The 13709-nt window shown below is 40.7% G+C and overlaps 1 long non-coding RNA gene and 1 pseudogene across 1 annotated transcript; both read right to left on the bottom strand.

The window, feature by feature from the left end:
* Nucleotides 1–337: 337 nt before the first annotated feature.
* On the bottom strand, nucleotides 338–13423 carry LOC116763564. The gene is made up of 3 exons (XR_004352554.1): nucleotides 12761–13423; nucleotides 11698–11866; nucleotides 338–448 (listed from the first exon to the last, which is right to left on the bottom strand). It is a non-coding gene; the product is annotated as an uncharacterized LOC116763564 (long non-coding RNA).
* On the bottom strand, nucleotides 7068–8084 carry LOC116763563 (annotated as a pseudogene).
* Nucleotides 13424–13709: the final 286 nt, after the last annotated feature.

Raw genomic sequence — 13709 nt, 5'->3', positions numbered from 1 at the left:
CACATGCCACAGAGCGGCTAGACCTGTCAGCCATGGCCGCTGAGCCTGCACGTCTGGAGCCTGTACTCTGCAACGGGAGAGGCCACAACAGTGAGAGGCCCGCATACCGCAAAAAACAAACAAACAAACAAACAAAAAATTGGATCATTCTATACTTGTGTTTAAATCGATAATACGGTTTGAATACTGTAGGTCAACACAGGATTTTTGCCATCACTTTAAGTGGACCACATTTAAGTGTATTTGTTCTTTGCTAGGGCTGACATAACAAAGTATCACAGACTGAGTGGCTTAAACAATAGAAATTTATTTTTCCACCAATTCGGAAGCTAGAAGTCTGAGATCAGGGTGTCAGCAGGGTTGGTTTCTTCTGAGGTCTCTCTCGTTGGCTTGTAGACGACCGTCTTCTCTCTGTGCCTTCACATGATCTTCCTCTGTGTACATACGCCTATGAAAATGGATTAGGGCCCAGCATCTTTAAAGGCCATATCTCCAAATACAGTCATATTCTGAGGTACTGGGGATTAGGATTTCAACATATGAAATTGGGTGTGAGGGGACACACGTCAGCCCATAGCACATATATTTTAAAAAATAATTCTTCATTCATACCGTTTTTTTCCAAAATATTTAAACAATGCCATGAGAGTTGTCTTTCTTCCTTGGCCTTGGAATTTTCCTTTCTTGCCTTTGATTAAGGATGAATAAAGGTCCAGACCAAATGTCAGATTCCACATTAGTTACAGTATTCCTTTATCTGTGACCCCTTGCTCTATTGTGTGTACCATCATTGTGGCAATTGTCTGCCTTATGGGAGTGTCTTTAGTTACCTTCTGGATGCTACATTTAATATCAGAGGGCTTCCCTGGTGGCGCAGTGGTTGAGAGTCCGCCTGCCGATGCAGGGGACACGGGTTCGTGCCCCCGTCTGGGAACATCCCACATGCTGCAGAGCGGCTGGGCCCGTGAGCCATGGCCGGTGAGCCTGCGCGTCCGGAGCCTGTGCTCCGCAGCGGGAGAGGCCACAATGGTGAGAGGCCCGCGTACCGCAAAAAAAAAAAAAAAAAAATCAGAGACTAGTTCTTACCCGTCTCTGCACGTGCCTGGGACTCTGAGGATAGATGGATAAGATATAGTTCATCAATATTACTCAAATTTATCTTGGGTGCCCAAAGCTTTTAAGGTTCAAACCTTAAAATTTTCATATCATTTAGACTCCTCTTGTCTTTTTTCTTCCCCATCTCCTCTTCTACAGTCTTTTTTTCAGCCTACAAGAGATTTTTCAAAGCTTTGCCTCAAGCTCACTGAACATCTGTGTTAATCTAGATAGTTAGATTTGTTTCACTATTAAGATACCAAAGCTAAAAAAATGGACATTTTATTACTTACTTTCCCTTTTGCCAGGAGGATGATAATCATTTACCAGAGAAAAGTTGATTGAGATCATGGTAAGTTTTCCTTGTGATGATGGATTTACATGTAGACAGAGCCATCCATCATGGGGCCTCGACAATACTGATGTGTAACTTAGCACTTTAACCTATTTACATTTTTCTAGTAAATTAAACATGTCTTCTGCTCCAGGTATTCCATTTCTTCTTACCTGTGCTTGATAATGCCCACATTTTGCCTAAACCTCAACAATCAACCTTGCTAATAAAGTGCTGTTCTGAGTATGTGGATGTCTCTCATCAACAGAGGACAAAGCCACAAAGTGAGAATTATAATGAATTCTCACTAATTATAGAATAGGAAATGTCAAAAGAGAAAGTCCCTTACATTTGGTGGTTTCCAGATAGATTTTTAACTGAGAAAAATATATTGTTTGGAAATTCTTTTATTCATTTCGAAATAAACTGGGATATGGAGATAAAAAGGTAATCCTGTTCTTCCAAAAAATATTAAGAAATACTGCAGGAATATAAAAAAGTTTAGATAATGATACAATAAAGATATAAAAACTCCCTCCTATCAGCCATGCAGCTTGGACTCCTGATCCTCGTTTTCTCCTTTCCTCCCTCCTTCTCTTACAAAAAGAATACCCTGAATTTTGTGTTTAGCATGCCTTAGGGTTTTGGGGGGAATTTTAGTATATACTTATATATGTATATAATCATAAACAGTATATCCTGTTATAATTCATAGAAAAGATATATTTTTGTGACCTTCAGCAAATTTCTCTTTTCATTCAATATATTTTTTGAAATTTATGCTTATTATTATAGTTTTAATTATTCCATTTCACTCTATGTAATATTCTATTGAATAAATAGCTCAGAATTTATTTATCTAATCCCCTATTAATGGACATATAGGCTATTTCAAGTTTTAATTTTTTTTTACTATTTAAAAAACAACAACAGGACATCCCTGGTGGTGCAGTGGTTAGGAATCCACCTGCCAATGCAGGGGACACGGGTTTGATCCCTGGTCCAGGAAGATCCACATGTCACGGAGCAACTAAGCCCATACGCCACAACTACTGAGCCTGCACTCCAGAGCCCGCGAACCACAACTACTGAAGCCCGAGTGCCTAGAGCCTGTGCTCTGCAACAAGAGAAGCCACCGCAATGAGAAGCCCGTGCACCGCAATGAAAAATAGCCCCTGCTCACTGCAACTGGAGAAAGCCTGCATGCAGCAATGAAGACCCAATGCAGCCAAAAATAAATAAATAAATAAAAATATTTTAAAAGGTAAGCTTTATAAGAAAATAAAAATAAACAACAACAACGCTTCAGTGAATGCTCTTGTACCTGTCTTCCTCCTAATAGTACTAAAGGCCTAGATGGAGGCAGTATATGAGAATTCCATTGTTTCACTTCCTCACCAGCAGTGGTATTGTTTCAATCGTGGTTTTTCATCATGATTATTTACATAAAGACTGTGACAAGTATGCATATTTTAATCCCTAGAGAAACTACTAAAAAATAAGGCAAAGAGGAATAGGTTAAAAGCCCATCGATGAGTTAAAATGGAATATTGAATTTTTTTTGATAAAACCAAAAGTAGTAACAAAGAATCAAAATATCAGATCAGACAAATAGAAAACAAATAAAAATGGTAGACCTAAATCCAACTATATCAGTAATTACATTAAATATAAATGTACTAAACACTCCCATTAAAAACAGAGACTGTCAGACGAGGTAAAAAAGCAAGACCTAAGTACACGCTGTTTAAAATAATTACCTTTATGCAAAGTTTCAGAGGAGTTGAAAGTCAAATAATGGAAAAATATGTACCGTGCAAACAGTACACATAAGAGAACTGAGCTGGCAAATTAATACTATAAAAAATTACTTCAAGACAAGGAATATAACCAGAGAAAAGAAGAACACTTATAACAACAAAATGGCCAATTCATTGGGAATATATAACAGTTAAACAATTATAAATGTATATGCTCCTAATTACAAGGCTTCAAAAACATGAAGCAAAAACTGACAGAACTAAAGGGAAAGTAGAAAAAACATTGCTGGAGATTTTAACACCTACCTCTCAGTAACTGTTAGGACAACCAGAGAAAACAGTAAGGGTATAAAAGACCTGGCAAAATTATCAACCATCTTGAACCAGTTGACATTTAAAGAACACCACACATAAGAATGGCAGAAACACATTCTTTCCAAGTGCACCTGGAATCGTAACAGGCTGACCATATGCTTGAAAATAAAACGAGTTTCAATAAATTTAAAAGGATTGAAATCTTAGAGCCCATTCTCTGATCTCAAAATTATTAAATTAGAAGTCACTAACTCTAAGATACTTAGAAATTTAACAACTCAGTTCTAAATAAACCATGCATAAAAGAAGAAATCACAAGGACAATTAGAAGATACTTTGAATTATGATAATAAAGATACAACACATCAAATTTTGTGGGATGTAGCTAAGGAGATTCTTGGAGGGAAATTTATAGTTTTAAATATTTATATTAGAAAAGAAAAAAGGTTTACAATCAATCTAAGGTTCTACCTTAAGAATCTAGAAGAATATGAGCAAATTAAACCCAAAGTAAATAGACGGAAGGTAATTATAAAGGTAAGAACAGACATAAATGAAATAGAAAATAAACAATAGCTTAAATTAACAAGGCAAAAATTTGGTTTTCTGAAAAAAAATAATAAAATTGATAAACCCTTAGCAAGACTGATTAAGAAAATTGCCAGTATCTACAATAAATGATCTTATGGACATTAAATAAATAATGACAGAATATTATGAACAAATTTATGCCAATATATCCAACAACTTAAATGAAATAGAAAAATTTCTTTAACAGTATAACTTACCCAAACTGACACAAGATGAACTAAAAAATAAGAGTAGTTCTATATCTTTTGAAGACATTGAGCTTGATATCATAACTTTTTCCTCAAGTAGAACTCCAGAACCAAATAATTAGCTGGTGAATTCTATCAAACATTTAATAAGTAAACAATACCAACCCTACCAAACCTTCTCAAAAAAATAGATGAAGAAACAATTCCCATCTTGTTTTTATGAGGTCATGAGAATCCTGAAATCAAACTTGACAAAGACATGACCTCCCCTGACCCCCGCAAAAAAAAAAAAAAAATCAGTAGCCAATAACTCTCATTAACATAGATGTAAGTTTTTTCACAAAATATTAGTAATCCAAATCCAATAATATATGAAAAGGACAATGCATTTCGACCAAATGAGGATTATGTTAGAAATGTAAATTTTAGCATTCAATTATCAATCAGTGTAATACATCATATTAACAGAATAAAGGAGAAAATGAATCATCTCAATAGGTGCAGAAAGAATATCTTACAAAATTCAGCATCCATATATATAAGAACTCTCAGCAAACCAGTAGTAGAGGGAAACCTCCTCAACCTGATAAAGGCATCTATAAAAATCCCAAAGGTAACATCATACTTAATGATGACATAGTTGTTGCTTTTCCCCCAACATTGGGAACATGCAAGGATGTACACTTTTTTTTTTTCTAAAACAAAACAAAAGAACTGTAAATAATTAATTAACTCTAGTTTGCTGGTTTGCTTTTCATGGTGGCACGGGTTAGCAGTTCCAAAACTTTTTTGTACTCTAGACTTGAAGAAATGAACAAATACATTGAGAATAATGGAAGGAATGAGCTACAAGTATGGAAAGTGAGAAGCATGCATTACAGCTTGTAGTTTTTGATTGGAAGTGCATGTTATCAGTTTGAAAACATGGTTTTTAGCATTGAGAAAAATAAATATCTGTGCCTATGTTTTAATAGATATATAAATAGACAGAGATATATAAACATATATGTGTTTTCCACTAAAAGGAACTAGGACCCCTTGGAGAAATGACAGATTGCAGGGCTGGGACAGGAAAAGTACAGGGGGACCCTGGAACATCTGATTGAGGCAGTTAGGGAAGCAAGTGCTCAAGGAGTGACTGGGTCATGTCAAATTTCACAGGAGTTAGCATGAAGGGGCTCATGCTAGCCAAATCGAGAACAGTTTGAATGTCAAAATAACTACTGACAGATCATAGTTGTAGTTATTTATAACTAAACAACAGATTAGGGCTTCCCTGGTGGTGCAGTGGTTGAGAATCTGCCTGCCAATGCAGGGGACACGGGTTCGAGCCCTGGTCTGGGAAGATGCCACATGCTGCGGAGCAACTGGGCCTGTGAGCCACAGCTACTGAGCCTGCGCGTCTGGAGCCTGTGCTCCGCAACAAGAGAGGCCGCGATAGTGAGAGGCCCATGCACCGTGATGAAGAATGGCCCTCGCTCGCCGCAACTAGAGAAAGCCCTCGCACAGAAACGAAGACCCAACACAGCCAAAAATAAATAAATTAATTAAAAACAAAAAACAATAGATTATATCCCATTGAATAATAAAAGTATCTATGAGGCCATACTGATATAAATAAACCAGTGAATCAATAAATAAATGGGGAAGAAAAGAAAGGTCTTTCTTATGCCAACAAAAGTGGGTAGGGGGGAGAGAGAAAGATAAAGGAAAGGAAGAAGGAAGGAAGGGAGGAAAGGGAAGGAAATAGAATCGAGAAATCAATAGATACTAAAATTAGTAGGTGAGAGTTTGATGAAGAACAAGACATTTGCAGTCTTTGTATTTATTAACTACAAAGGAAAATAACAACTTTATATTGGAAAAACCTAGTGGAACCTCCTTACCCTAGTAATCAAAATGAATATCATGCATATTGGGACAAACCAGCACCATGGACCTTTGGACCTGATGCCAAGAAAGACACATCACTTCCCACCAAAAATGCAAAACCTGATTTTTCTTCAACATATCTAAATGAGCTAAATAGAAAGGTGGAAAACAATCTTAGCTTATTAACAAAAAACAAATTGTACCTATGTTGTTCCAGAAAAGATGTAAGATAGTTAAAGTAAAAGTTGACATTTTGAAATAATTTTAAACCCAGAAATAAGTCTGTACTAGAACAAATTAAACTGTCTCTTAAGGTGAAATATTACTACAGGAACAACAGAAAGTTATAAAAATGAAAATTTCTGTAAAATATATTTGTATCTTTATCTTATTAGATCATCTATAATTAAGAATATCCCGGATATTTTTATACCCCAAATAGGGATAATCTTCAGGTTTCACTAATGTACAGTTATGCAGATGTTTGTAGGAGAAAAAGGACACACCAGTTTTCTGAATTAGCAGTCAGGCTATTGACCCCCCGATGAAGTCCTTCTGAGTAGACACGCTTATAAAGGTCTCAATCTCCTTTTGAAAGAGAATGATATAAATGGTGAAAACTGATGAGAAAAGGGAAAATAATAAGAGTACCAGTAATACCTGCTTATGAGTTTACTACTGACAAGCACTTTCACATATTGTTTTGATCTCACAACCAACACTTGAGGTGGGTAGGTTTCAGTTATTCATTCCAGTGAGGTTTTTATTTCCCACAAATGCCAAGGATGTCAAGGAAAGTTTGTTCTTGGATTTGGTTTCCATGTATTCAGAAAATAAATAAAAGTCAAACAAGTTTTTTACTGACTAGCTTTAGTTCCGAAATGGCATTACACATTTCTCAAAATCCATTCTTTACAGAGGAGACAAGAAATTTCTGAAATCCACTTTGGATTCTTTTGGAATTCTTTCTGACTAAGCTGCATTTTTAGTTAAGAGAAGTGTTTCTTTGTTTTGCTCATGTCCTTTGAGGAGCAAATGGGTATTGACTGTCCAGATGTAGGTGTTTTGAAAACCAGGCTGGGCTCTCGCCATTGGAACCAGACTTGCAGAACTCAGAACTTTAGTCTCTGTGTCTTCCTGCAAGGGTTAAATCTGAGGAGTGGTAGAATTGCTTCTCATCGTCCATAGGATGCTTCTCCTTTTCCCGTTATTCTACCAGTTAGTGTTCTGATGCATATTTTACAAGTAATCAACAAAACAGTTTTGGAGCCTTTCTACTTCTTCATAATTTTTGCTTCTTTAAACCTGAGTGCATATTTATTTTGCTTCTCAGTTAATAAGTATCTGTACTTTGGGGTGTCAGTTTAGCCTTGGGCTGGAGATACATTCCAGCTTTATCCAGCACCTGCAGCTGGAAGCAGTATGGACATGCTTCTTCGAAATCCTGTGAGGAACTGCAGGCCCAGAGGCAGCAGCAGGTGTGACCCACACAGGTATCTTGTAGTTTCAGCAACGTAGCCTTCATGCCTGTGGCTGAAACCTGATGAGAGCCCCATTGTGGATTACACTGTGAAGAAATGCCAGTCGAACCCAAATGGAGTGACACTGTACAAAATAAGTGGCCTAAACTCTTCTAAAATGTCAAGATCAAGAAACTAAAAGAAAGGAGGTAGAACTGTTCCATATTGAAAGAGTAAGTGCTAGGTATGAAACCTGGGCTGGATCGTGAACTAGGAAAGATTAATTATAAAGTACATTATTCAGACAATTGATGAAATTGGATTATGAACTGCATATATATGTATATATAGTTTGCCTATAATTATATGAGCCTGGAGAAGGATATATACTAAATTGTTTACATTGGTTACTTGGGAAATAGTAGGGGTTAGGGATGACACTTTAAAAAAGCATACAGGATGAACAGGACTCATGACACGATTCCATTTTTATTAAATGATAAGTGTGTGTGGACTTCCCTGGTGGTGCAGTGGTTAAGAATCCGCCTGCCAATGCAGGGGACACGGGTTCGAGCCCTGGTCCGGGAAGATCCCACGTGCCGCAGAGCAACTAAGCCCGTGTGCCACAACTACTGAGACTGCGCTCTAGAGCCCGTGAGCCACGACTACTGAGCCCGCATGCCACAACTACTGAAGCCTGCGGGCCTAGAGCTCGTGCTCCGCAACAAGAGAAGCCACCACAATGAGAAGCCCATGCACCACAACGAAGAGTAGCCCCCGCTCGCCCGCACACAGCAATGAAGACCCAACGCAGCCAAAAAATAAATAAATAAAATAAATCTATTTTTTAAAAAAAGAATCTGCCTGCCAAGGCAGGGGACACGGGTTCGAGCCCTGGTCCGGGAAGATCCCATATGCCGCGGAGCAACTAAGCTCGTGTACCACAACTACTGAGCCTGTGCTCTAGAGCCCGCGAGCCATAACTACTGAGCCTGTGCGCCTAGAGCCTGTGCTCCACAACAAGAGAAGCCACCGCAATGAGAAGCCCATGTGCTGCAACGAAGAGTAGCCCCCGCTCACTGCAACCAGAGAAAGCCTGTGCACAGCAACAAAGACCCAACGCAGCCAAAAATAAATAAATAAAATAAATTTATATATAAAAAACATGATATGTGTGTGGATAAAATGAATTACATAACAGATGGTCAACAAAATGTTAATGACTGTCATCTTAAGGTAATGGGAATTTGAACTTTTACATTTTTCATATTTATGTGTAAGAAAATTTTTTGTAATACAGTGGTTTCAATGCACATGAATTATTTTTATTAAAATCCTAAAAAGTAACTTTTTGGTGTTAAAAGAGCCAAGAAAAAGTCACTGGGGACATTATAAGTACATTTTGGATTACATTTTTTCTGCCTCATCCAATTTTTTCCTTGCAGTGCTGAGTTTATTACTTTAAACATCTTACGTGTTTTGACACAAGATGTTCCCAGATGTGCTGAGCACATGTAAAACTTGGAGCAAACTCTCTGGGTTGGAAGGAATTAGGGTGCCTGATTTACTGAGGAATTTTGTCTGTTATGGGAGCTTTGGCAATTATTTCCTGAGCTAATTCCTGAATTACCAGCCCTGAACTCTCAAAAGAAATCCCCTTCTGGCATTTTCAAAGTTCTCCTTCTAGCACTGGGTCCCTTTGACTTACGTACTTTGACCACACAGGTGCACATCTTGGCCTCGAAAGGTATACAAATCATCTGTCTTGGGATCTGAATGTCTTCCCCCTTCACCGTGGATAAGACCGTACTTTCTCCTGGCTGCTTGGAGGTATTCTGAGAATGACCGAGGTGGGTTTGTGGAATGCTCAGATGAAAGGAACAAAGCTCTAATTTTGTTAATAATGTAACCCCTGTTGTCGGTAAACCCACTGAGGCAGATGAGGACAAGGAACGATGCGCTGGAATCGAAGATACCACCAACACTCAAGGGAGGGCCAGCTTGGTGCTCTTAGGGTTCACGGCTGTGGTAGCTTTAGGAGTGTGGCCCAATGTAAAGAAGATGAAGAGTTAGTGCTCCCATAAGGGGCTCCCAGCTAACAACAGATGGCTTGGTGGACAAAGTTCAGCAAACTCGCCCTTCAGGTGGGGAAACTGTGAGGCAGGGTCTGTACCACTTCCCACAGTTGCCTGGAGGGTCTGAGCTCCAGCCGCCCACAGTGGCAGCTTCTCCATGCAAGCTTTATAGGCTCACCCCTCCCTAGCTCACTTCCTGTCTCAGCAGTGTTTTAAGGAATCCTCTCCCAAGTATTTGCTCTTGAATCCTTGTCAATTCCACGGTAACTGGAAACATCATGTGTTTTCCCACCCTTCCCATCTCCTTGAGATCCTAACCCCTCTTGTCCTGCCTATCATATTGTCAGAGTCCTGGATCTCACTTTGCTACAGTCTAGGCCTCATAGATTCCCCTTTCCGCTGAAATCAAGATACTCTTCCCTACTCAGGTGGCAGTGAGTCAGACACGGTATACTCCTCCACTGTGTAGTGGAATCAGACATGCACACCTGGCCACCAATCCTGACTCCGTTACTTACCAGCTATGAAACCTTGGGCAAATCACCTAACCTCTCTGATCTTCAGTTTTCTCCTCTGTGCAAGAAAGGTAACAGTCCTTACCTTGTCAGGTTGTCCTTTTGATGTAATAAGCTAAATGTGTGAAGAATCAGGATATTGCCTGATACAAGAAGATATTCCAGAAATGATAGTGATTTTTATTACATAATTTTCTTCCATTACTTACTTTCTTATGTGTCTCCATCTTGTTTTCCCAACTAGACTGTAGCTTCTCTGCCATATTCAACTTCTTTACCACAATGCCTTGCACATGACGGGCACTAAATAATCATTAGTTATCAGTTTTCTAAAGCTTTAAATCAGAGGATGCGCTCTTTCAATTCAAGGTTCACTTATGAATTACTTGTTATTGTGAGGCATTCTCAAGGAATTTTTTGCAGGTAACTCCTTTTCTGGGCCTCAAATTTTCCCATATAAAAAACAAATGTTTTGGTCTATAAATCTAGATGCACCGAAGTCCTGCTAGCATTAAAGTTTGGAAGCTATATATTCCTGAGGGCAAGCACTGTGTGTTACTCTCCTCCTGACCCTTCCACACTTACTATAATGGTGGTCACAGATTAAGTGACTTCCCAGTGCACGGAGAATAGAGTCCAGATGCCTCACCCAGCCTTTCCTCTAGCTTTCATCCTGTCCCTCACTCCATTCCAGCCAGACTGTGTTTACTTTGCACCCCTAGAACTTTCCAAGCTTGATCTGCCTTGAGGTCTTTGTACTTGCTGTTTCTTACCATTTGGTTCTCTGCTCAAGCGTCTCCTCCGCGGAGGTCTCTCACCCCACCCCAGTCTCTCTATCCAACAACCCTGCTCTGTTTTTTTGTTCATGTCACGTCTCTCTGAAATTGTCTTATCATTTAGTCATTTATTTCCCTTTTTTGGTGTGCATTTTATTTGCATTTATTGTTTTCTCTCTCCACCTCTCCCTCTAGCCCCCAAATATAAACTTCTATCTTGGATCCTTTTATATTCCTGCTGCAAAAAAAAAAAATACTTTGCACAAACTACACCCCTAAATAATTGAGAAATGACTGAATAAACTCTACCACACCTTACAGAGTAGTTTTTAGGTGGTGAGTTAAAATCCATGGCTGTCATGCCAGGTTCTAGTGAATTTAAGTATATGTCCTAAGCTAATTGCCATAGGTCTGAGTAAACATGGAGTAGGAAAAAACAAGGAATTCTTAGGAAGACAACTGCAAACAATCATATCAGCTTATCTAGAAACTTGCTGGCAGTGGGAAATTTAGAGATAATTTTTAAAGATGTAATTCATTTCTTTTTATTATGGAAAATTTCAAACATAAACATGGACTCTCTTGTGCACGGTGGTGGACAAACCCTAGGGTAGCCGCTCATCCTAGTATTCACACCCTTGTAATATCCCTTCCCCTGTGACTTGCTTTCTAACGGATAGAGTATGGCGCATTTGATGTCACCCCTGTGTGATTACCTTGTGTTATATGAGATTCCATCTTGCTAGCAGGTTTGCTCTGGTGACTCTCCTTGCTGACTTGATGAAGTAAGTGGCCGTGCTGGCCCATGAATGCCAGGTGTCACCTAGGAATTGAGGGTAGTCTCCAGTGGACAGCCAGCAAGAGCCAAGGTCTTCAGTCCTACAGCTGCAAGGAAATGAATTCTGCCAGTGACCCAAGTGAACACGGAAGCTGTTTCTTTTCCAGTTGAGCCTCCAGATGAGAATGCAGCCTAGCCAACACCTTGATGGCAGGTGTGAGACCCTAAGCAGATGACCCAAGTGCCTGGACACCTGACCCACAGAAACTGAGATAATAAATCTGTGTTGTTTTAAGCTTCTAGGTTTGTGATAATTTGCTGCCACAGATAACTAATAAAGATATATCTATCACCCAACATTAACAATTTTCAAGTTTGCCAATATCTATATCCTCATGTTTTTTGGGGGTGGATGGGCTGGACTATTTTAAAGCACATGCAGATATTTTTGTATGTTTCTCTAATAGAGAAGGACTATTAAAAAGCATAACCACGATGCCAGAAAAATTAAGGGCTTAATTGAGAACAAGAATAGGAGTCTTTTTTTCAAGCAACCAAGTCAATGTATTTAGTATATTAATTGGACACCTGGAGAAAAGGTGCTTGAAATAAATCAAATAACATCCTGTTGATCCCATGAGCTAAAGGATAGGAGAGCATGGGAGAGTTTTCATTTGAATTGTCTGAGGTTTGCCAGTTGTTTTTTTAAAAATCAGTACAGCCGCAGAGTACTGAATTGTCCCTACAATGTGCTCATTGGTCATGCAATATCTTAAAACCATTCGGACCCATTTCTAACTAAGGTCCTACCCATGCCCCTAACCTGCTTTATGATGGATCCTGGTAAATACCATTTTTATTCATAACTCCTTATAATTTCATGTCCTTCTCGAATTGCCATTCCCACCACTTTTTCCTTACTACAGGAAGCTCTTCCCAACCGGCCCTAGTTTTTTCCTCTCTTGGATAAACCAATCTCATCTCCCTTTGACACCGCTCACCTAGGCAGCGCTTAATAAGTGAAATTCTCAGGGCTCTGGGTTCAATCCCATCTCGACCACCCGGGCGGTTTGTGATCTCTGGCAACTAGTCGGCTGGATACAATAGTGCCTCGCAGGGTTGTCGTGAAGATTAGATAAAGAACGTGCGTAACGCGTGAAGCGCCCAGCACCGAAAAGGCGCAGCAGAACCCTAGCCTTTCCCTTTGTTGGTTTCCATCTCCAACCAAACAGCACCAGAACGCTCAGCACCACGCCTCTCCCGCCCTCGTTGCGGAGGATGCAGGGATTTGTAGTTTTTTGGTCCCCTAGTTGCGTTTCCTCTCGGAGCCGGATGGCGAGAGGAAGAACTACACGTCCCAATAGGCCGTGAAAGGAAATTGGGGCGCGGAAAACCGATCGTCCCCGCCCCGTCTTCGCTCTCGCGGCCCACCGGCTGTGCCCACGGCGGGAGGGTTCAGACCCCGCTGCAAAGCCAGGGCCGAGCGCACGAGCAGAGCCTTGGGGACAGTCGGGCGGGGCGGGAGAGCACAGCGGGTGGCCCCTCTGCCGCCGTGGGAGCTCGCGGGGGGAAAGGAGAGAAATAAAGCGAGCAAATTGTGAGCGCCCGTGTAGGAGAAGTGAGAAAGGGCAGGGGAAGCAGCAACGCACGCAGAGCCTGGCTGCCACGGGGCTTGTCGTCCGGGAGGGACCCAGGGCGCTTCGCTGTCCCCGCCTCTCCGCGGGAAGCCTGGAAGCTGGCCGGGCACGGAGACTCCCGCCCGCAGCCCCCATCCCGGAGTCCGGCCCGCCTCGTGCAGCGCCTCCCCATCCTGTCGCCGGGGCACCCCCAACCCACTCCCGGGCAGCAGCAGAGCCCCCGCCACTCGAGCACGCGCCCCGCTGGGGGAGGGAGAGGGAGAGTCGGGGCGGGCAGGGGAGGGTCACCACTCCGCGCCGGTTCCTCGGGTCC

Source organism: Phocoena sinus, chromosome 12 (assembly GCF_008692025.1).
Source record: "Phocoena sinus isolate mPhoSin1 chromosome 12, mPhoSin1.pri, whole genome shotgun sequence".
In the NCBI taxonomy this organism is placed as follows: domain Eukaryota; kingdom Metazoa; phylum Chordata; class Mammalia; order Artiodactyla; family Phocoenidae; genus Phocoena; species Phocoena sinus.
This window is presented reverse-complemented; position numbering and strand designations above follow the sequence as displayed.